Source organism: Malania oleifera, chromosome 9, assembly GCF_029873635.1.
Source record: "Malania oleifera isolate guangnan ecotype guangnan chromosome 9, ASM2987363v1, whole genome shotgun sequence".
In the NCBI taxonomy this organism is placed as follows: Eukaryota; Viridiplantae; Streptophyta; class Magnoliopsida; order Santalales; family Ximeniaceae; genus Malania; species Malania oleifera.
Genome location: NC_080425.1, coordinates 63,761,602 through 63,783,197, shown reverse-complemented (window position 1 = coordinate 63,783,197; position 21,596 = coordinate 63,761,602).

Sequence of the window (21,596 nt, the reverse complement as noted above, 5' to 3'; positions counted from 1 at the left end):
AATAATTTGAAAGGTTTTTGAAACTAATCAAAGTTGCTAATTTTGGAAAATGAAGGGGTATATATAGACTTCTTGAAAATATGACCGTTTGTGGACACACTTGGTATTTTTCAGATTGTTTATTGAAAAAATTAAACTTAATTAGCGCTGAAAAAGAATCCAACCCAAAAGGTTCGGTCGACCACTTTATAAGTTCGATTGACCATGGCAATTTTGAACTATGGATTTGGTCGACTGTCTCAGGGCGATTTTGAACCCTTCATGGGTTCGGTCGACCATGGCAAAGACCGGTTGACCATTCAAGATGTTCGGCTGACCAAAACAATTCTTGAACTACAAGGTTTGGTCGATCAAGTAGTTGGGCTGACAGTGCTTTATGGTTTAATCGACCGAGGTTGGTGTGTTCAATTTAGCATGGTCGATCAAAGGAAGTCAAAATATTGAATTCTTTCCAATTCAGTCGACCGAAACGTTTATAACACAAATCCTCGATCGACCGAGACTTAGACAAACTTTTAACTTTTTGACTAGTTTGGTCAACCCAGGGCATTAATAATTAATATTTTGCCCAAAAAATCTAACGTCGGTCGACCAAAAGTCTCTGTAAGCCCTAATTTTTTACCTTAATTTATTTTGAAAACTTTTATAGGATTTTGCCTTTTTATGAAAAATATTTTGTATAAAGTGTAGGTGACCTAAGGTAAGTTTATAGTCGTCTGAGCAATCAATTCATATCATGCAGATGCATGCATTATTACAGATCAAAATAATAAAAATTAAATACATATACAACTTAAATTAAGTGTCTTCTTCTTTTACTCTTCTAGTGTCTTGGAATGCGTCTGAGTGTGTGATCTTTACGCTCCTTCTAGCTTCCATGTCCATGACCTTATGTGTGTGTTAAATCATGAACCTGTTAAAAAATGCTAAATGCACATATGAGATACAAGTGCTTTGTCAGCATCAAAATAGGGATCAAACTCAAAAAGTCAATAGTAACTTTAATTTGTTATCATCAAAACGAGATTAAGCTTTGTTAGGCTAACAGTGAATTTGTCCCACATTGAAAAAATTGAGTAGATGATGGGTGCTTATATACATGATTGGGTCCAAGATCCAATAGGGTTAAGCTTTTGGGTCAATTTAGTATTCACTCATGTGTATCTAGCCCACTTATGGACTCCTCCGATGCTAATGAGTGGTATTAGAGTTATCGGTGCATAACTCTAAATGAGTGACATTATAAAAAAAAGTCGAGACTCGAAGCTAATTCTCCTAACATGCTAACAGTTAGAGGACTAAGTTTGTAACCGAAACTAATAAGGATCATTTAGGCCTGGAAGATGAATTCAAATAGGGTCAAAACATGGAAAGTAGCCTTATGATAATATAACATTTTCTTAAGATCTATATGACAATATGGCTGTGATACCAATTTTCTTTAGAGAATTTTTTTTTGGAGAATTTTTAAACTGTTTATACTATGTCTATGCTTAATATGGAAAGGGAGAAAGAAAATTAACAAAAAAATAAAGTAAAATAAGCGTAATACCTCCTCATCTTTCACTGATTTTATCAGTATGTCGGCACGGCTCCTCAAGCGCAAAGGACGAGTTGAAGGACTTCAACGTCACACAGATATTTATCTTCAAAGAATAATAGAAACATTCAATATCTCATCCTCCCAAAATTAAAGTGATGGGTGACCACGAGAAGCTCCACTGGCAACAAAGTTGTAGGGCCGAGGAAGGCAACATGATGACAAGGGGACTCTCTGCAGCAACTGTGTGCACGCAGGCCGCAGCCTTGCTAGCTAGCATGGCCCATTGGCACTAGTTGGAGACAGTGACAAACCACCCTCCCTCCACACAAGAACAGATCAACTTAGGGTAGACGTTACAATTGTGAAAAAAATGAAGGAAATAAGCAGCCGTTTGCCCGCGGTGTTAGAGGACAACAAATTTTGGAATGACCTGTCTTTGTGGTTTGGATATGGGGGAAGATGCAACTGGTATAGGTTGAATCTCTTTCTCTCTCTCTAATAATAATAGTGATTTTTTTTTTCTGATATGGGCTTGGAGTTGTAGGGAGCCTATTATTGATTCTTTGTCGGGCCTTTGCGCTAAGTTCTTTGAATTTTGAGTTTTTTGAGTTTAACTCTATTTTGCAGTGGAAGGAATAATAAATGTATAATGGATATTAATATATTATAACCAGTAGTTCCCACATGTTGCCAAAAATTTCCTACTTGCAGCAGATTCAAATAATTGCAGCTATGCTTGTTACCGGAAAAGGAGTAATTTTGGAGTTTGTAATGGAGCAAAAGTAAAACGATGCTTTTTGTGCTGCCCCTTGGTTCCTTGGATATTAAGAGTTTCTTCACAGTTGAGAGTTGCAGAGAGCACTCTAGGCAGAGCAAATGGGAGAGAAAAAGTGACTAGAAGCTAAAAGCGAAGTTGAATTTATAATCAGGATGAATTAAGGAATGAACATATTTAAGGTAAATTAGATGTAACTCCTATAGAAAATAAAATAAGGGGAGGGACAATTCACATGGTATGAACACTTGTAACGTAGGCCACATAGTGCGCAAGTGAAGAAGAGTGAGTTAATTATTGTGAAAGATAATAAAAAAGGTATGGATAGACTTAAAATAATTTAGAAAGAGATAGTAAGAATTTAATATCATTGAATCTGTCAAAAGAAATGATTCATGATCATATAAATTGGTGAAAAAGAATTCATATAACCAACACTATCTAGTGAGACTTATGGGTTGATTTTGTTGTTTTGTTGTTATTGACATAACTCTGTGAGTACCTGCAAAGCTCTATAAAACAAAAACTCAAAGATTGATTGATGTTGGTCACTTTTTTGGCATTCATGTTTGTGGTTGCTCTGAAATCACAATATTTAAGGGAAGGGGGGTGGGGGGGTGGGGGGAAGGTTTCAGACACGCAGCTTCATGTGTAAAAGAAACATTTAGGGGTTAATACTCTAAGATTATCCACTTTAAATCTGAAAAATAAGTGGGGTTAGGTAGATGTAAAGGTTCTGGGTTAGAGTTAGTGTCTTTATTTTGTTATATGAGAATATTATAGAATTTTTACACCAGGACTAGATATATTTGTAGCCAAGGGTCAAAATTCTAATCTTATGTTTGAAGTGATCATGGATTTGAATTTGTATTAGATTTGAATAAAAATATAATATATAACTATATAAAAATTTATCTAAGTTTATCTAAATGTAAATTTAAGGTTCGAAATTCATATTCCCAAATGTAACATAAATATAATTACACTTATAACATGCATAATGAAGATTTAACAAAGATTTGGTTCCATAGATACGTGCTCACTAGAAACAACTTATATTATTGTGTGTATTTCGTTCTCTTCTATTTTCCTTTTGATTTGCCACACACACACACACACACACACACACATATATATATATATATAGCTGACACTACCTAGTGGGACTTATGGGTTGATTTTGTTGTTTTGTTGTTATTGTTATAATTCTGTGAGTATAAAGATTGATTGATGTTGGTCACTTTTTTGGCATTCATGTTTGTGGTTGCTCTGATCCTCTAATTTTAAAACCAAAGATAAATAGGGGAAAAAATAATTTTAAAACCACAGATATTTAGGGGGGGGGGGGAAGGTTTTAGCCACGCAGCTTCATGTGTAAAAGAAACATTTAGGGGTTAATACTCTAAGATTATCCACTTTAAATCTGAAAAATAAGTGGGGTTAGGTAGATGTAAAGGTTCTGGGTTAGAGTTAGTGTCTTTATTTTGTTATATGAGAATATTTTAGAATTTTTATATGAGGACTAGATACATTTGTAGCCGAGGATCAAAATTCTAATCTTATGTTTGAAGTGATCATGAATTTGAATTTGTATTAGATTTAAATAAAAATATAATATATAACTATATTAAAATTTATATAAGTTAATCTAAATGTAAATTTAAGCTTCGAAATTCATATTCTCAAATATAACATAAATATAATTACACTTATAACATACAAAATGAAGATTTAGCAAAGATTTGGTTCCATAGATGCGTGCTTACTAGAAACCACTTATATTATTGTGAGTGTACTTCGTTCTCTTCTATTTTCCTTTTGATTTGCCACATTTATGTGCAGAGACCTAGGGAAAATTTCATAAGAAAAACACATTTCCACTGGGTCTTTCTAGTCATATAAAGTAGGTTGTTGTGAACATGCCCCTTAAACAATGCACAACAGAATATGTATATTGTGTAAAGAATCAATCAAAACTAAATGCATCAATCTAAATGGTGAATATACAAAATTATTCCACAACCATAGCAAATAATCAAAGTAATAATAAGAGAAATGATACTAGGGATTACGTGGTTTGGAAAAACCTACATCCACGAACCATGAGAGCAATCAAAGATTTCACTATGAAGATCACAAAATACACAATACAATGATTTTCAATGATCTTCATCCATCCTCACTTTGCAATATACCCAGAATGGCATATTTACAAACCCCACGAAGGCTTCCCTCCAAATACCCAACCATCCTAATGTTCATATTCAAAATTTAAAATCATCCTCGCAGCTCCGAGTCCAATTGTCGATGAATAGGGTCAATTCGTCGTCAATTAGGGTCCATTTGTCAACAAATCAAGCCCATCTTTCAAAGACTTTTGAATGTATAAATGTTATTTGCTCTCGATATCTCCATTTGTTGATGAATTAGGCCCATTCGTCAATAAATGCCTGCTGCTCAACACCAATGACTTCAATATATGTTTTCCCTTCATTTCTTTATGCACTCCACCAAGTATTAGAGCCCTAAAAACACAACAATATCCACCTCGGCGATTATACACCCTTTAGAAGAACCTGAAAAACATATTTGATTGGTCAACCTTGACCTTAGAACATTCGGTTGGGACTGTATCCTTTCTAGCACTTGGAGACAAACACCAAGTGCAACCAATGTTGCTTGAACTTGCCGATGGCAGATTTAGCTGCTATCTTTAACCCCTAATACATTTGCAGATGCAACACCTGAAGACTTCTCCTCAAGCGTCCAATAAGACCATCCCATAACAGTAAATGCAAAAACTATTGTAAACCTTATATCACCAAAGCCCCCTATATAATCTTCGAAAAAACTTACAATTGACGGTCCACTCTATTGCGTGCTGGAACACCCCATTGCAAAATAATGGGGAATCGTTGACATATTCTGGACGTCACAACCTGTTCTTGGGTACCAAACAGTAGACTTTATATATTGATTCTCCACAGAACCCCCTTGAAACAACAAACAAAGTCTCCATGCGGTTCCATCTATAAAGTCACCCTGAGATAACACCAATCTCCCTATAGCCCTGTCCACAAAACCACCCTGAGATAACTCTACTCTCCCTGAAGTTATGTCCTTGTGAATCAGCAAACCAATACCCAACACATTCATGTCAAAAACTTTCAACAGAGTTCCCAATTGATTAGCCTCATTTAAAGCCTTTCTAGTTAATAACATGTCATTCCCACACAATAGATACATCACTCCACTGCATTCTATCACCCTCTTTCACACTGGAAACCTCACCAACTCACACACCTAATACATATACAATACCTCTATTTTCTCCACCATAACACTTATTCTTCTATTTTTTTCCTTTTCCATGCATTGTAACTTGAAAAATAGTAGAAACCTTACTACTGGTAGTAATGAAAACATGAAACACCAAAATGCTAAATTTATACCTGAGTGGTGGTCTAATAGTGTATATGGGCCCACCGTGATTTTACTGGTCTCCCAAGCTAAAACTCCATGCAATATAACCAATTCCATCTTTGCCATGAGTCTGTAGCTCTTCTTGCATCACATGTCCATTAATACCGTGATACTATTGACCCAAGATAGAATTCCCTATATTTCTACCCTGAGACCCTAACCCCACCTGAATAACATGATTGCTGCTACTGCAGTTTTCTGGCATTTGTTTATCTTCATTTACTTGAGTACGCTGTTTCATGACTTCATAAACAAAAGTTATGTCCTCGACCACCCCTTTGTTTGTCACAGGATCACACAGCTTGAACCCACATTTCTTATACCCTAGAAAAGTGTATTGTCCAAACATAATACCAAGCCTAGATCCTCCATCACTAAAATAGTGCACCAGTGGACATCCACTCACAACTGAGTAGTCTACCGCAAAACTTGCCACAATTCACCTACAACTTTCCCATTTAGTGATACCTTTGGCTATCGGTCACATGAGAAATGTTCCATACTTACTGATTTTACCAAGAAGTACCTTACAAGCCTTGCATATGATTTGCTCTGCTCACAACACTCCTTGAACAAAACTAGCATACTCAGCCCCAATGTTTGACTTGAGAATCTCTCTCTCGATATGGTTCTCCACCTCAACCACTGCATGAAGTAATCCAAGACCCTTCGTGATAAACCCAAGAAATACAAATGTCTATCCCCTGATGATATCATCATCAGTTCCCAAATATCTGAATACATGTAGTCACCCATATGCTTTAAACACATATGCCACAAAATATCTGACTCAGATTCAACAGCTGCAAATCCACCTACAACTATAACATCCTATAGTGCATAGATATTTCCTATTACTTTTTCTCATTTCATTACTATAGAGACACCTTCATAGACATTCATTTATCCACTTTCAGACTTGTAACAATATCCATTAGAGTCTAAAGTACCCAATGAAATAAAATTCTTCCTTAGACCCGATTCATGCTTTACATCATATATGGCTCTTACAACACCATCATACATTCTGATTTTGACATTTCCAATAAAAAATATTTTGCAAAAAATATTATTTTCCATAAAAATACGACCAGCATAAATTGACCTGTAGATGTCAAATCATTTTCTAGGATAAGAGCATCCGATATCTAAGATCCAAGAATCACCTGTGAGGCACTCCGAGCCTGATGAAACACATAGCATATCTTTATCACTACATTCTAAATCTTCCTCCACTACACTTGCAAATTTTTTGACAAACCCTTAGACATATATCAGCATTCCAGTTTTTGGCAAACTAATGCAGGAGAATTCTCATCTATGATGTGATACAACACGTCATTAGCCAAATAAAATCAAATGGTTGATACTTCCATTGCTCCAAATTCCTTCCAAGTAGTTGCATCCATGCTATCCGATTGAATTCTATATAAAAATTTCACCATACCTTGCTACACCAAGAGATCCTTCACCCTTCTTTGCCACAAACCAAAATTTTCGGATCCATAAAATTTGACAACATTAAATTTTGCAGAAGAAGATGCAGAGGCCATTACAACTTCGCTCTGATACCAATTGTCGTGAAACATGCCCCTTAAACAATGCACGGCGAAATATGTATATTGTGTAAAAAATTAAACAAAACTAAATGCATTAATCTAAATGGAGAATATACAGAATTATTCCAAAACCACATCAAATAATCAAAGTAATAATAAGAGCAATGACACTAGAAATAACGTGGTTTGACAAAACCTATATCCACGGGAGCAATTGAAAATATTTCACTATGAAGATCACAAAATACACAATATACTGATTTTCAATGATCTTCTTCCATCCTCACTTTGCAACATACAAAAAATGGCATATTTAACAACCCCATGAAGGCTTCCCTCCAAATACCCAATCGTCCTAACATTCATATTCAAAATTTGAAATCATCCTCGCAGCCTTGAGTCCAATCGTTGTTGAATAGGGTCAATTCGTCGACGATTAAGGTCCATTCATCGACGAATCAGGCCTATTCGTCAACGACTTCTGAATGCCTAAATGTTATCTACTCTTAGTATCTCCATTCATCAACAAATTAGGCCCATTCATCAACGAATGCTTGGTGCTCAGCACCAATGACTTCAACATATGTTTTCCCTTCCTTTATTTATGCACTCCACTAAGTATAAGAGCCACAAAAACACATCACTGGTTAATTGAGCGGATAAATTCTAACCTTAGGTTTGAAGAGATATTTGATTTAAATTTGTTTTAAATTAAAATAAATAATATATATAATTATATTAAAATTTGGATTAAAATTTGTCCAAATCAATCCAAATTTAAATTTAAAGTCTGAAATCTATAATCTCAAATGCAACACAAATGTATTTACTAATGACATATGTAAACATCCATTTTGTCCAAAACTTATATAATATAAATTGGGCAAATTTTATTAATGCAATAAAGTGAAAAAATTCAAGAAAAAAATTGAAAGTTAAGGTGTAGTCTCAAGAGAGGGGTGAATTGGGTTATTTAAAATTTTCTTTTAATTCTTTTCAAGAATTCTTTAACCTCTTGTTGATTTATCAAACACACAGCAAAAGTTTAGTTATTTGTTCAATCCACAAACCAATTATAATTAAACAAAAACTCAACCAGTCAACAACTTAAAGTAATCAATCACAAAATACCAAATCAAGATATAATATGCAATTCTTTGGCAATTTTAGCTTTTGCAAGAATTCAAGATATTTGTTTGTTTATAGCCCTGTAAATATACACTACAAAAAAACTGATTTTTAGTGACGAAATTATTAGTGATGGATTCAATTTCGTCACTAAAAGTGGGTATTAGTGACGGTTTTAGTAACCGTTACTAATAAGGCATTATTAGTGCCGAAATAAATTCATCACTAATAATTTCGTCACTAAAAACTAAAAAAAAATCGCTAGAAATCAATTTTCGCCCAGAAATTATCCTGAGAAAATATTGGCGACGATTTTTACGGTATTAGTGACGAATTAAATCCATCACTAAAAGATATTCATTAGTGACGATTAAATAACCGTCACTATTTTTATTTTAAAAATAAATAAATTTTTTTGATTCAGAGCATTAGTGATGAATTTGTATATTCGTCACTATTGGCTCCTTATTAGTGACGGATTTGAGAACCGTCATTAATATTTTCCTTATTTAAAAATAAATAAATTTTTTTTTTTAAAATATTAGTGATGAATTTATATATTCGTCACTATTGGCCCATTATTAGTAACTATTAAATAGAGAGATTCAGGGGAAGCAGAGAGAAAGGGAGAGAAGAGAGAAGGAAAAAGAAAGAACAAAAGTAAGGAAAGAAAGAAGAAAAGAAAAGAGGGAGAAAAAAAATATATTTTATACATATTAGTGGGACACATGTCACGTAACACAACTAGGACCGCACATTTGAGAAGCAACATAACACAATTCTGATCGTTCAATGTTTCTCTAAATGACCAGATTGCTATCATGTTAGCGATCCTTGTCAAATTCCCAGAGCCAATTGAGGCTTGCCAAGTGGCAGGTGATATCATGCAGATGCCATCCTACTACAAAAAATTAAAAATTAAAATAAAATATAAAAATATAATAAAAAGTGGTGCCATGTGTCCCCATTATGGCTAACATGTGGCCACCCTTCCCTAACCGGGTCAACTCGATTTGACTCAGGTCAACCTAATTGACCTGTTGACCCAATTCATACCAGTTGAACTGGTCTCGATGTCCTAAACCGCCAGTTCATTTTTTAAATTTAAAAATTGACTTTAATTTTTAAAAATTGATTAAAATAGTAATAAAAATTGTTTAAAAAATCAGAAAAAATCTTTAAAAAATTAGAAAAAATAAATAAAAATTATTTGAATTATTTTGACTTAGAAAAAAAATGAGAAAATAAAAATAAATAAATAAATAAAATTGTGAAAAAGATTTTTAAAAAATCTAGGGAATTGTAGAAAATATTGGAAAATATTTTAGAAATTTCTTAAAATTTTTTTGGAAAACTTAGGAATACATATATTCTATTTTTGTGTGTGTGGATCCCAATAATTAAACAATTATATTAGTTTGGGGGGAGGAGGAGTTTATCTAATAAGATCTCCTCCTTTGGAGGTCTTATTAGATATTCCTAAATCATACCTTATTTTACATTTATTTTTTAAAAAATTTAATATTAATTAATTTATTTATTTTTTGAGAAGTTAATTAAAAACCATTATATTTCAATTTAAGGATAATTTATAATTAATCGGCACCCGTTCATAGAAAGGGTGTGTAGGGAGTGCTGGTACTTTCTTCTCGTATAACTAAATTTATGATCCTAACTCTGGTAAATGTAGACCGAAACTACTAGTTCCTTGATCTTATGGTTAGTCTAGAGACCAATCAACGAGTAGTAATTAGGTGAACAAACCGCATCTAGGAAAATAACAAATTAGTGACGAGTCTATCGAACTTTCAGTATTATTATTATTCCTCACTATTACGGACCCCTCTTCGGGACGTTGCAACAACAATTTTTTTTTTGACGTTGCAACAACATATATAGTAAAGATTTCACGAAGATTTAGTTTCATAGGTGGGACACACGAGTTTTTTCCCGTTTTAACTTTTTTTTTAAAAAATATATAAAATAATACCTCATTCTGGGAAGTATATCCCAGAATGACTCTGACGTAATCTCGCTAGTTCAAGTAGCGATTTTTAACCAAATCTCGCTACTCCAAGTAGCGAGATTTAATTGGGACAAGCAACACTCCGGCAGCCACGTTTGGACGCGTGTAACTGTCTGCGAACCAGAATTTGACGCGTGGCAAATCTCGCTACTTGGAGTAGCGAGATTTAATTGGGACAAGCAACACTCCGTCAGCCACGTTTGGACGCGTGTAACTGTCTGCGAACCAGAATTTGACGCGTGGCAAATCTCGCTACACGAACTAGCGAGATTTGGATCTGATAATTAATGCTCTGTCAACCCCTTTTGAATTACCTCCAGCCGGATTTCGACGCGTGGCAAATCTCGCTACTTGGAGTAGCGAGATTTGCTTCGGATTAACTTGGCCAGTTCTTTCTTCCTCCTTTCATGCGCGAACAGACCGTTGCAGAGCCGAGCAGTGACCGTTGGAGGAAGAAAGCCGAGCAGGTGACCGTTGGGACTTCATCACATTACAAGTTATTTAAGGAGATGGGGTAAGTTATGTTTTTCATCTTCAGTATTTGTTTTACGTTATTTTTATTTCATCGAAAGTTTTGATAATCCGAGAGAGAATTTGTGATTTGTGTTAAAAGAATCGTGGACAAACACTGCTCTTAAGGTTTGTATTTCATTGTTTTGGTATTTAAATTTAATTTTTTGCTGATAATATTTTTTGTTTTGGTATTTGAATTTAATTTGTTGTTGATAATATTTTATTTTTTCCATTCAAATTGTAGTTCAATATTTATATATTTATTTTGGATTGTTGTTTCATTGCAAAATGCATTATTTTTCATGCCTTAGAAATTTTTGAAGTTTCATCCACTCACAAAATTAGTTAAATTTCCTTCTACTCGTTTGAATAATTGTGCAATTATAATTAGATCATATGGTTTACTTTCAAATGGGAAATTTTGTTATTCAATTCTTAAATTTTCTTGTACTGTTTTTAATATAATTTGGCACATGCACTAAAGTTGTGAACATAACATGTAAATTATATGATTTTAATTGATGCTTTCAATGAATGTGAGTGTACATTATAATTATAATTATAATGTCATATGTATAAGATCTTAGGATCTTATACCTTATTTTTCGGGTTATTAATAATTATGTTGAAAATTTAAAAAAAAAATTCCGACTGTTATATTAATGCTGAAGAACAAAAAAAAAAAGGTGATATTTTTATAATGTATAAAAAAAGAATCTAAAAATTGAGAATTATTTTCTAAACATTGAACACATCGTTAGGCTTTTCTCTTCCATTTAATTTTTTATTTTTTCCAGTTAATTTAAGGCTATTTGAAAAATTAAAATTTGACAATATGTTTGGTTAATATTTATGAAAATTAATATAACCTAAATTTTGTAATTACAAAATATTTATGTATTATTTTTAAATCAATTGATATTTTAAATATATAATTAAAAAATAAAATATTTGCGGAATATATATTAAAAATATTATAAAAAGAAAAATACAGTTTATTATAATTAGTTTAATTAATTGTTGTACTATCCAAATTTATTTGATAATAAAATCTTTTTTACATGACATTTGAAAAATGTGAAAAAATATTATCTTATTGTTTATAATTTTTTTAGATATATAATTTGAATTGTATTTAAATTTTTCATAAATAGTTAAAAATTGAAAATAAAATGAAAAATGATACATAAAGAAACATTATTTATATAATTGTTTCTTTTTCACTGTTCTAATCTTTAACTAAAATAATTTAGTTTAGTTAGAGATTTATGCGAATAGTTCATCAAGAAACTAATAAAAAAAAAAATTAGGGCTAGCACAGACCAATGATGCATATATATATATATATATATATATATATTAGATATATAGATATATATATATATATTGTGGATGCTACGTGTTCTCAATTTGAAAAGTTAACTTATAGGAGTAATCTGTCCAAATACTTAAGAATTGATTTTTAGTTAACTCTTCAAAATAAATATCCAATAATCTATCTCTAAGACAGAGACTCCACTTTTAACCATCTTGAGAAGAATGTTAACAAGTGTTTTTGAACTCGTATTTGGGGTGTGTGTGTGTAGCTATGAAAATGAAAGAAATTTATTACCTCTTTGTCTGCCTACTTCAGAATCCACTATATGTGACTGCTGTATGGGACATCAATGAGTTATCCTCTATTAGGATCAGATGTCTTGTTTTCGTATGTTTGGACAACTTCTATTTGAGTGCAGGTTTTCTTAGTCTCCAAGATCGAGCCTAAATTTCTTTTGTATTTTGTTCACCAATACCAAAGCCTACTACTTGGTTTCAACAATCTACTCATTCTAACTCACCCAAATCAAAACCTCCACAGAGGCAATGTTCACATAATCACAGTCTCGCTTGAAGGTTATCTCATCATCCTCTGTCATTAGTCCATCCTAGGTATAGAACCAATGAATTCAACCAAGATAAAATAGAGGCACCTGCTCACACTGCCCAGAAACTGTAAACAAGACAGGTGCTGAATAGCTTACCATCATTACAATCCCTAAAGTAGCAAGACAATTAGTTGGGTTCCCTAGGTATTGGTGGGGTTGCAGCAGTTCGAATAAAATGCGGTTCCTTCGGGATCATGACCAAAATAAAAAATCAATGAACAAGCCCCATATGATACGATCTAGGGTGGGGGGTGTCGGAGGAGGGCCACAGTCGAAGCAGCACATTTAAAAGATCCAATGTATGAGGAGGCCACGGCCTCGACTAGTTCACCGTCGATGACAGCTGATGGGACACTGTCGAGATGATAGCTAAAAGGTCACATTATTATAGCGAGAGTAATGAGTTTTTTTCTCTGATTCGAGCGTATTTTTACCAATATATCGATTAAATGTGTGTCACATTTAAAGCACTGCAAAAACGAAGTCCAGTTTGAAAAAATTCTTTAAAGAACCATTTAAAGTTCTTTGCGATTCTAAGTTGAATCACAATTTCCGAAAATCCGAAGTATATGATATTGGGGAAATCAAAACTCATTCATGTATTATTCATAGACATTGAATTATCTATTTATTTGCTAGAGGGGGAAAGGTTAGGTCCAAACTCTAAGTTCATTCATTCATTAGATTTGTATACATAACTTTATACATCAATTTTGTGTTGCGTAGGGTTTGTTTTATTCTCGAATCGCCGATTAAAATGGCAGGAACTCAAGTAGTATCCAGTTGACGGGATTTTTTATATATAGGGGGGAACATCATAACCGCATTAGATGGTGTTAGGTATAGTAGTCGGCCAGTCGACTTTCGAATTGGTCGTAGTGTAAAATTAAGTAATTATATACGAAGATTATAAAATATTTGTATATCGATCGATCAATATGCATTGCGGTGACCGCCAAGATACCCTGCGCGCGAGTTACTACTACAGCGTTTCTACGAGGCTGTTCCGATATCAGATGATGATGGGTTGCGTATTGTATGGACGCACACTGGGTCGGTGAGACATATTTGACGATGCACTGGCTAGGGAGACTATGCCTCAGTGGTTGTAATTGAGTTGGGCACACCAGATGAGCCGGCGGGCAATTGGGTGAGGCGGTGAAGAACATCGAACAAACACATCAGGTCGATGTTGGTGGGGCGGTGCGTGCGACGTCTCACGGTCGATTTAATGTATCCGGGATCGTCATTTCCAGCGCGGATTACGAAGACCTATTCCTCACGTTTTTGCTGGCAGGGTTGCGAACACGTGCCGAGCGGTACCGCATGTTGTTCCATTGCGAACGACATTGGACGAGGGATAACATTACAAATGATGTTCATATTTGAAGCGAACACATGCACGAGCAGGAAATGGGTGAAGGGTAAATGATGTCACAAATGATGTGAACCTTACTAATGAACACGGGCGAACGCAACGTTTGACGCGCAATTCATCGGGGGGAGAGCTTCCGATGGACGGTAAATTGACTCGGGTGCGCCAGATTTACCAAACACTTAGGTCGATGAGCTTCCCATACACGTTCACTCGGGGGAAGAATCCTCTGAGTGAGTAAAGGGATGCTCTTCGGGTCGAAGGATCGCTGATCGTCGCAGTGGAATTATATCCGCTGCAACGCAACATGGACTTCCATTGGTGCCGATTTCTTACTCCTGAGTTGGGGGTTGCTAGGTGTAAAGGACAGCTTGCGAGTGGAGTTGGTGCCATTGGGGTACGGATGATACACCGTTTTTTTGAATCACCCAAGTAGTGGTCCGCAACGTGTCTGGAATGGAGCTTAAATCGAAGGACCAAACAAATCAGTCGGCATCATGCTGGGAGATAGTGAGTATGATCAGGGGAGAGCGTCGCGTCGATCGCTACATTGAAGGAGTTCATTGATCGTCGATTAGGGTATTCAAATCTTATAAGAAGGTTTGGTTGGGCAAACAGAGGCAATAGCCCACGTCTTCGGTGATGGGATACATCGTATGAAACGTTCCGACGGGATGGAAGCGATGCGCGCGTACATCTGGACTACAGTCAGGTGGAGGTCAACTCGCTTCCAGGTAGCACTAACAGCGCTACCTTCATATCTGTTTTTTGGTCATTTGCAGCATCTATTCAGGGGTTTCGTCATTCCCTCCCGTTATATGTGGCGACGGGACACACTTGTACGTAAGTACAAGGGCAAACTCCTTATGCAACGTGCCCCGATGGCAAATAGGCAATATTTCCCCTTGCATTTTCGGCAGTGTGCAAGAGGAAAAGCATCGACACATGGAATTGGTTTCTGTGCTTTGGTTTGATTACGACAGGGACGACATTGTCATCAATCAGATGACATCCAGAGATTATAGCTGCGGTGCAGCACAATCTGATTGGACAACACCACGTTGCGCACCACAGATTTTGCTTCGACATGTGTAAGCCACTTCATACAGAAAGTGCGGAGTGTCAATATGCAAGAGAATGGTGAGCGAGAGGAAGGAGCATCAAGTGAGAAAATTTGACACCTGGATGGAGCGGATTTCGACGAGGGTGGAGAGCCAGCCAAGTCGTTCTTCGATCAATCCCTCCTCCTATGTGGACTAAGTGCCACGCGGTGGAACGAGGTATGGAAAATGAAGACCCACCTGGTCGAATGCTCAACGCCGTCCTAAAAGGCGCACGTAGCCTCCCATTACGGCTCTGTGCAAACTATAACATTTTATGGGTTGCCAGCATTACTTTAAATAGCGCCGGGAGTCGCTCGTAATGCAATATATGAAGGAAATTCGTTAAATCCAACATATATTGATAGCGATGGAAGAAGGAAGTTGAAGGCGATCCGGACAACGAGTCACGACGTCAAACCGATCTAGGGGTACTTTAGCATCACGACCGCGCAGAGGGGACCCTATTAAAGGAAACAATGTCCAAACTTGGAGCATCAGAGTGCCGGAAGGCTTCCTGCGGAAGTGGCAATCTTTTTTTTACACTATCCCTGCTCGACGCTGAGCTTGTGCCGAGACACGACTAAATGGTGAGCTAGTATGTTGAACATATTGGAGTACTGCGAGCACTATGGCAACATATGGCAGAATTTTATCCAATCATGCATGAGGCATATTGGCCAACTTGCACGTTGCCAAACTTGCAGGCAAATCCTGCATACGCTAGAACATAAAGGTCGGCCTAGGAGCTTACGTATACATAACGAGATGGATGCTCAGGAAGGTCGGAAACATATCACATGTAGCATATGCCGTCAAGAAGGACATAACCGCACAAGATGTCCGAGAAGGACCCAACCTGGGGATGCAGCTGGACCTTCGCACTGACCTATAACTTATAGGTCATCCGGGATTTGCGTACTCTTACTCCTCGCGTCATGACAAGTTTTCACCTGCTAATTCGTTATGAAAAGTTTGTTTCCAAATGTGAAATCCTCATACCACTTTAATTTCTCGGTGAACACGCGAACGCTCCATACTTAATTTGTCTCTGAGCAATTAAGTCACTGTGACCATAAATCGAGAATAGTGTATGTTCAGATGAAAACTTGGTCATACATTTTAATTTGTACACACATAGGATAATCGTTGCGATTTTTGTTCGTTTCCACCATACAAAGCACCGGGGACAGATACTCAATTCTTATGCTTTCTATGTTCATGCTTTCAATCTTCTGGCTTGTTTACAGGATCGATCCAGGGCCGTCCAATACTACTGTACTGTCTATGGGCGATCGGCACCGGTCCAGTCGTGCGTGGACCGATTCGCATGCTGACGTCTTATATTGCTGAGGGGGAAGTCAGAGCGTACAGGATAGGATAGGTGCAGACCCTCGCATTATTGATTGGATACGTGAGGCGGGTTTCTATGGGATATATCAGATTGGCCATATCCAGTTGGATTGGCATCTTGTGACCGCGTTGGTCGAGCGATGGAGGCCAGAGACACACACTTTCCACTTGCCGCACGGGGAGGCGACTATCACATTACAGGATGTCGCAGTGTTGTTCGGGCTAACCGATTGATGGGTTTGCCTGTCACTGGTCGTACAGCTGGACCAGTACAGGATGGAGGCGTCGGCCATGGGGGAGGACTTCGCCGCATGTGCGAGAGATTGTTAGGAGTGGTGCCCCCAGACAGTGAGATTGTTGGTGCCCGCATTCGCATGCGGTTTCTAGAGGGGGAGATGTTTCGCCAGCTTCCGGCTGATGCTGATGATCAGACTATAGCGTGTCACGCACGTGCCCACATGCTGCGATTGATATGTGGGACGCTGTTCTGCGACCTATCGGGGAGTTACGCACACTTGATGTTCCTACCACTGCTCGCGGAGCGAGCAGAGATACGCCATTATAGTTGGGGTGCTGCGACGTTAGCTTGGCTGTACTGGGAGATGTGCCGCGCCGCTAACGTGTCGCACTCACAGATCGGAGGAGCACTCCGCTTATTGCAGGTTTGGGCGTGGGAGAGATTCACGCCGTTAGCTCCTACGCGCCGCGGTGTCCGACATCTTATTCAGAGGGATGAGGACGGACGACCGATTGACCCAGCTCCACTCGCGTGGAGGTTAGTAACTCAACTAAAAATAATTTGCTTCAGTTGTCGTACGTAGTAGTGGTTACACCTTGCTAACTTACGTTCTATTGTGTACAGGTGGAGGGATCAGTTGTTGGCGCCTAATGTTGCGCAACACACGCTGCCCTGGTATAGATTCGAGCTGGACATGCACCGGGAGCACGAGGTAGTCTCCGTTCTGTCTATTTACGGCTATTTCAACCTTTGCATATATTCCCGTCCCAGCTCTGACATTTACTATATGTCAACGCGCAGTTCGTATGGGCGCCCTACACGGATGACATTGTTGCCGACCTACCACCTGGTTATGCAGTTGGATCAGACCTCTGGGTTGCCCGAGTGCCACTCATATGTTTTCATATTGTCGAGTGGCATCTCCCAGACCGAGTGATGCGCCAGTTTGGCTTTCGACAGGGCATTCCCGGTCGCTTCTGTACCTCAGGGGTGGATGTACGTGGGGAGGACTTGCACGAGATTGATGGTCGCGGTCGGGGGAACACAGATTGGGCAGCGGAGCACGCCATGTACGTGAGTATGTGGGTACATAGGCGCGACTACATTGTCGAGGGAGTCCAGGCAGATGGCCCGATGCGTCCGGAGGATCCATATTATGCGTGGTACAGGTCGATCACACGTCGCTTCGTAGATAGGACTGCGGCGGTCTACATGAGCCTCGTACGCTTACTCAAACGTGTACCTAATTTGTTACCGTGTTGATTAGTAGTTCAATGTTTTAAACACTATTTTCGTATGATGCAGGCTGACGTATTACACCAGGTGGAGTCGCTATCATCAGACCCTGTTGTGAGCGATTTAGCGAGAGTTGGTTTGGAGATTGTCTACGAGGACGGGCGACAGATCCCTACCCCGCGCCGGACGCCGGCTCCACGAGGTGGTCGAGCAGCTCCAGTACGAGGGGGTAGAGCAGCTACCTCCAGCCGTCCATCGAGTCCGACCTTCTCACCACCCATTGTACATGAGGAGTATGTGTTTGGGCCATCCGCTGCTGATATTGCGGGACCCTCCAGTAGACCGGCCGATTATCGATCTGACTCTGCCGCGACGCCGTCGATATCGTACTTACTGGACGACCCTCTCGATGAGGAGGAGGTGGACGCACCCGGCTTGCCAGGTCGGAGTCGGCCAGAGACTACATACGACATAGCTCCTCGTCAGCTTCACCTAGAGAGGGATTCTCCAGTACGTGTGGGCGGACACGACAGACATGTAGCCGCTCGACGTGACCGGACACCAGACGCGGAGGAGCAGCCAGGTGAGGGCAGACACAGACGGCAGCCACCCCCGACACCGGAGACGACCTCCATGCGGTACCGAGTAGCCGATATATGTAGTTGTGAATTAGTTCATAATTTGATTTGTACATCAGATGTATGTTTACGGCTTCATTTGTATATAACGTATTTATTCATTATTCATTTACTAATGACTTCATTTGTACAGCATCTATTTGTACATAATGTAATTGTTTGGAGTATCATTTGTACATAATGTAATTTACTTAATTCTGAATCTATAGAGCAGCAATAGGTAAAGTGACAAGCACGTATAATTTAGTGTACTATTTTGGTATGTTTAATGTATACGAGTCTTGTGAATGTAATGTTGTGAACATACTGGTATGAACTGTATTGGAAGAATGTTATATTTGCACAGGTGCATGGATGGATATGCTCAATTTTTAAACAGGACTCTGCCGAAATTAGTATACTATTTCGGTATGTTTAATGTGTACGAGTCTCGTGAATGTAATGTTGTGAACATACTGGTATGAACTGTATTGGAAGAATGTTATATTTGCACAGGTGCGTGGATGGATATGCTCAATTTTTAAACAGGACTCTGCCGAAATTAGTATACTATTTTGGTATGTTTAATGTGTACGAGTCTCGTGAATGTAATGTTGTGAACATACTGGTATGAACTGTATTGGAATAATGTTATATTTGCACAGGTGCGTGGATGGATATGCTCAATTTTTAAACAGGAATCTGCCGAAATTAGTATACTATTTTGGTATGTTTAATGTATACGAGTCTCGTGAATGTAATGTTGTGAACATACTGGTATGAACTGTATTGGAATAATGTTATATTTGCACAGGTGCGTGGATGGATATGCTCAATTTTTAAACAGGACTCTGCCGAAATTAGTATACTATTTTGGTATGTTTAATGTGTACGAGTCTCGTGAATGTAATGTTGTGAACATACTGGTATGAACTGTATTGGAAGAATGTTATATTTGCACAGGTGCGTGGATGGATATGCTCAATTTTTAAACAGGACTTTGCCGAAATTAGTATACTATTTTGGTATGTTTAATGTCTACGAGTCTCGTGAATGTAATGTTGTGAACATACTGGTATCAACTGTATTGGAAGAATGTTATATTTGCACAGGTGCGTGGATGGATATGCTCAATTTTTAAACAGGACTCTGCCGAAATTAGTATACTATTTTGATATGTTTAATGTATACGAGTCTCGTGAATGTAATGTTGTGAACATACTGGTATCAACTGTATTGGAAGAATGTTTTAAAAAAATTAGGCTACTTGTTGAGTGTAACGTTTAGCTACTAATCGAGCTTTGTACCTTTCAATAGTTCCAAAAGCTCATTGCCTTAATTGGAAATACCCACTTACAACCAATAGTCTATTTATGTTGAGGAAGAGTTACAAGTTCCCAAGTTTTATTTAATTCCAAGCCATTTAATTCATTTTGCATTGCAGCTTGCCATTCAGGTATTTGAGTAGCTAATTTGTACGTTTTGGGTTCTTTAGAAGCTGAAATGGGTTCTTTAGAAAAGTTTTATGAGAAGGAGATAATTGTTTTTCATAAAGATAATCAGAGATGGGATATATAATACCTTTATTAGAAAAACAATTAGCGATATAAGATGAAGAAGTTGCAAGTGAAACCTTGGAAGCTGTACCACAGTAAAAATCATGCAAATAGCTTGGTCGTCGTGTAATTCTTTAAGATTTTCTGAGTTGTGGTGAAATAATATCTGGGATGGGAACATTGTTCAAAGATGTTAGGTGATTGTTGGTTGAATGTGATGAGGATGGAGGAGTTTTATTAGAAGAATAAAAAAAATCAGATGTAGAAGCTGATGGAGGGAATAACAAAGAATGTGATTCAGGATTAGGTGAAAAAACCTTCAAAAGAAAAATAGTTTCAGAAAAAACTACATTTCTTCAGATGAAAAATTTATTAGTATTAAGGTCCATTAATTTGTAACCTTTTATGTTAGAAGGATAATCCAAGAATAAACATTTGGTACATCTTTTATCAAATTTATGTCTATGGGTTGTAAGTGTTGATGCAAAACAAAGGCAACCAAATACGATTTATGTCTATGGGTTGTAAGTGTTGATCAAATTCGAGTTCGAATTCTGTTTATAATGTGAGCTGCAGTTAAGACACAGTCACTCGAGAAAGGTAAAGGCAGATTTGCTTGAAACAATAAGGCCCTGACAGTGTTGAACAAATGTTGGTGTTATCTTTTCACGACACCATTTTGTTGTGGAGTTTGTACACAACATCTTTGATGTATAATGCCATGGTCATTGGTCGAATTGAGTTAAAAGAAATTCAGGATCATTATCTGATCTCACTATTTTAACAAGAACATTGAATTGGGTTACTACCATTGTGCAAAAATTTTTAACGATAGAAGAAAGTTCAGATTTCATCTTGAGCATGTATACCCAAGTACAACGAGTATGATCATCAACTATAGTAAGAAAACACTTGAAACCAGAATAGGAAACAACATTGAATGGTCCCCATATATCACAATGGATCAAATCAAATCTGTTCTTTGAACTAGACTAAGATACAGGAAATGAGAGTTTTATTTGTTTTGCTAAATGACATACATCACAAACATGTGTGGTATTAAAAGATATAGATGACTCCAGCTGTTTAAGATAAGGTAACCTTGAGTTGGAAACATGACCAAGTCTGTAGTGTCAAGTATCTAATTGATTTTGGGTAATGGTTGAAGC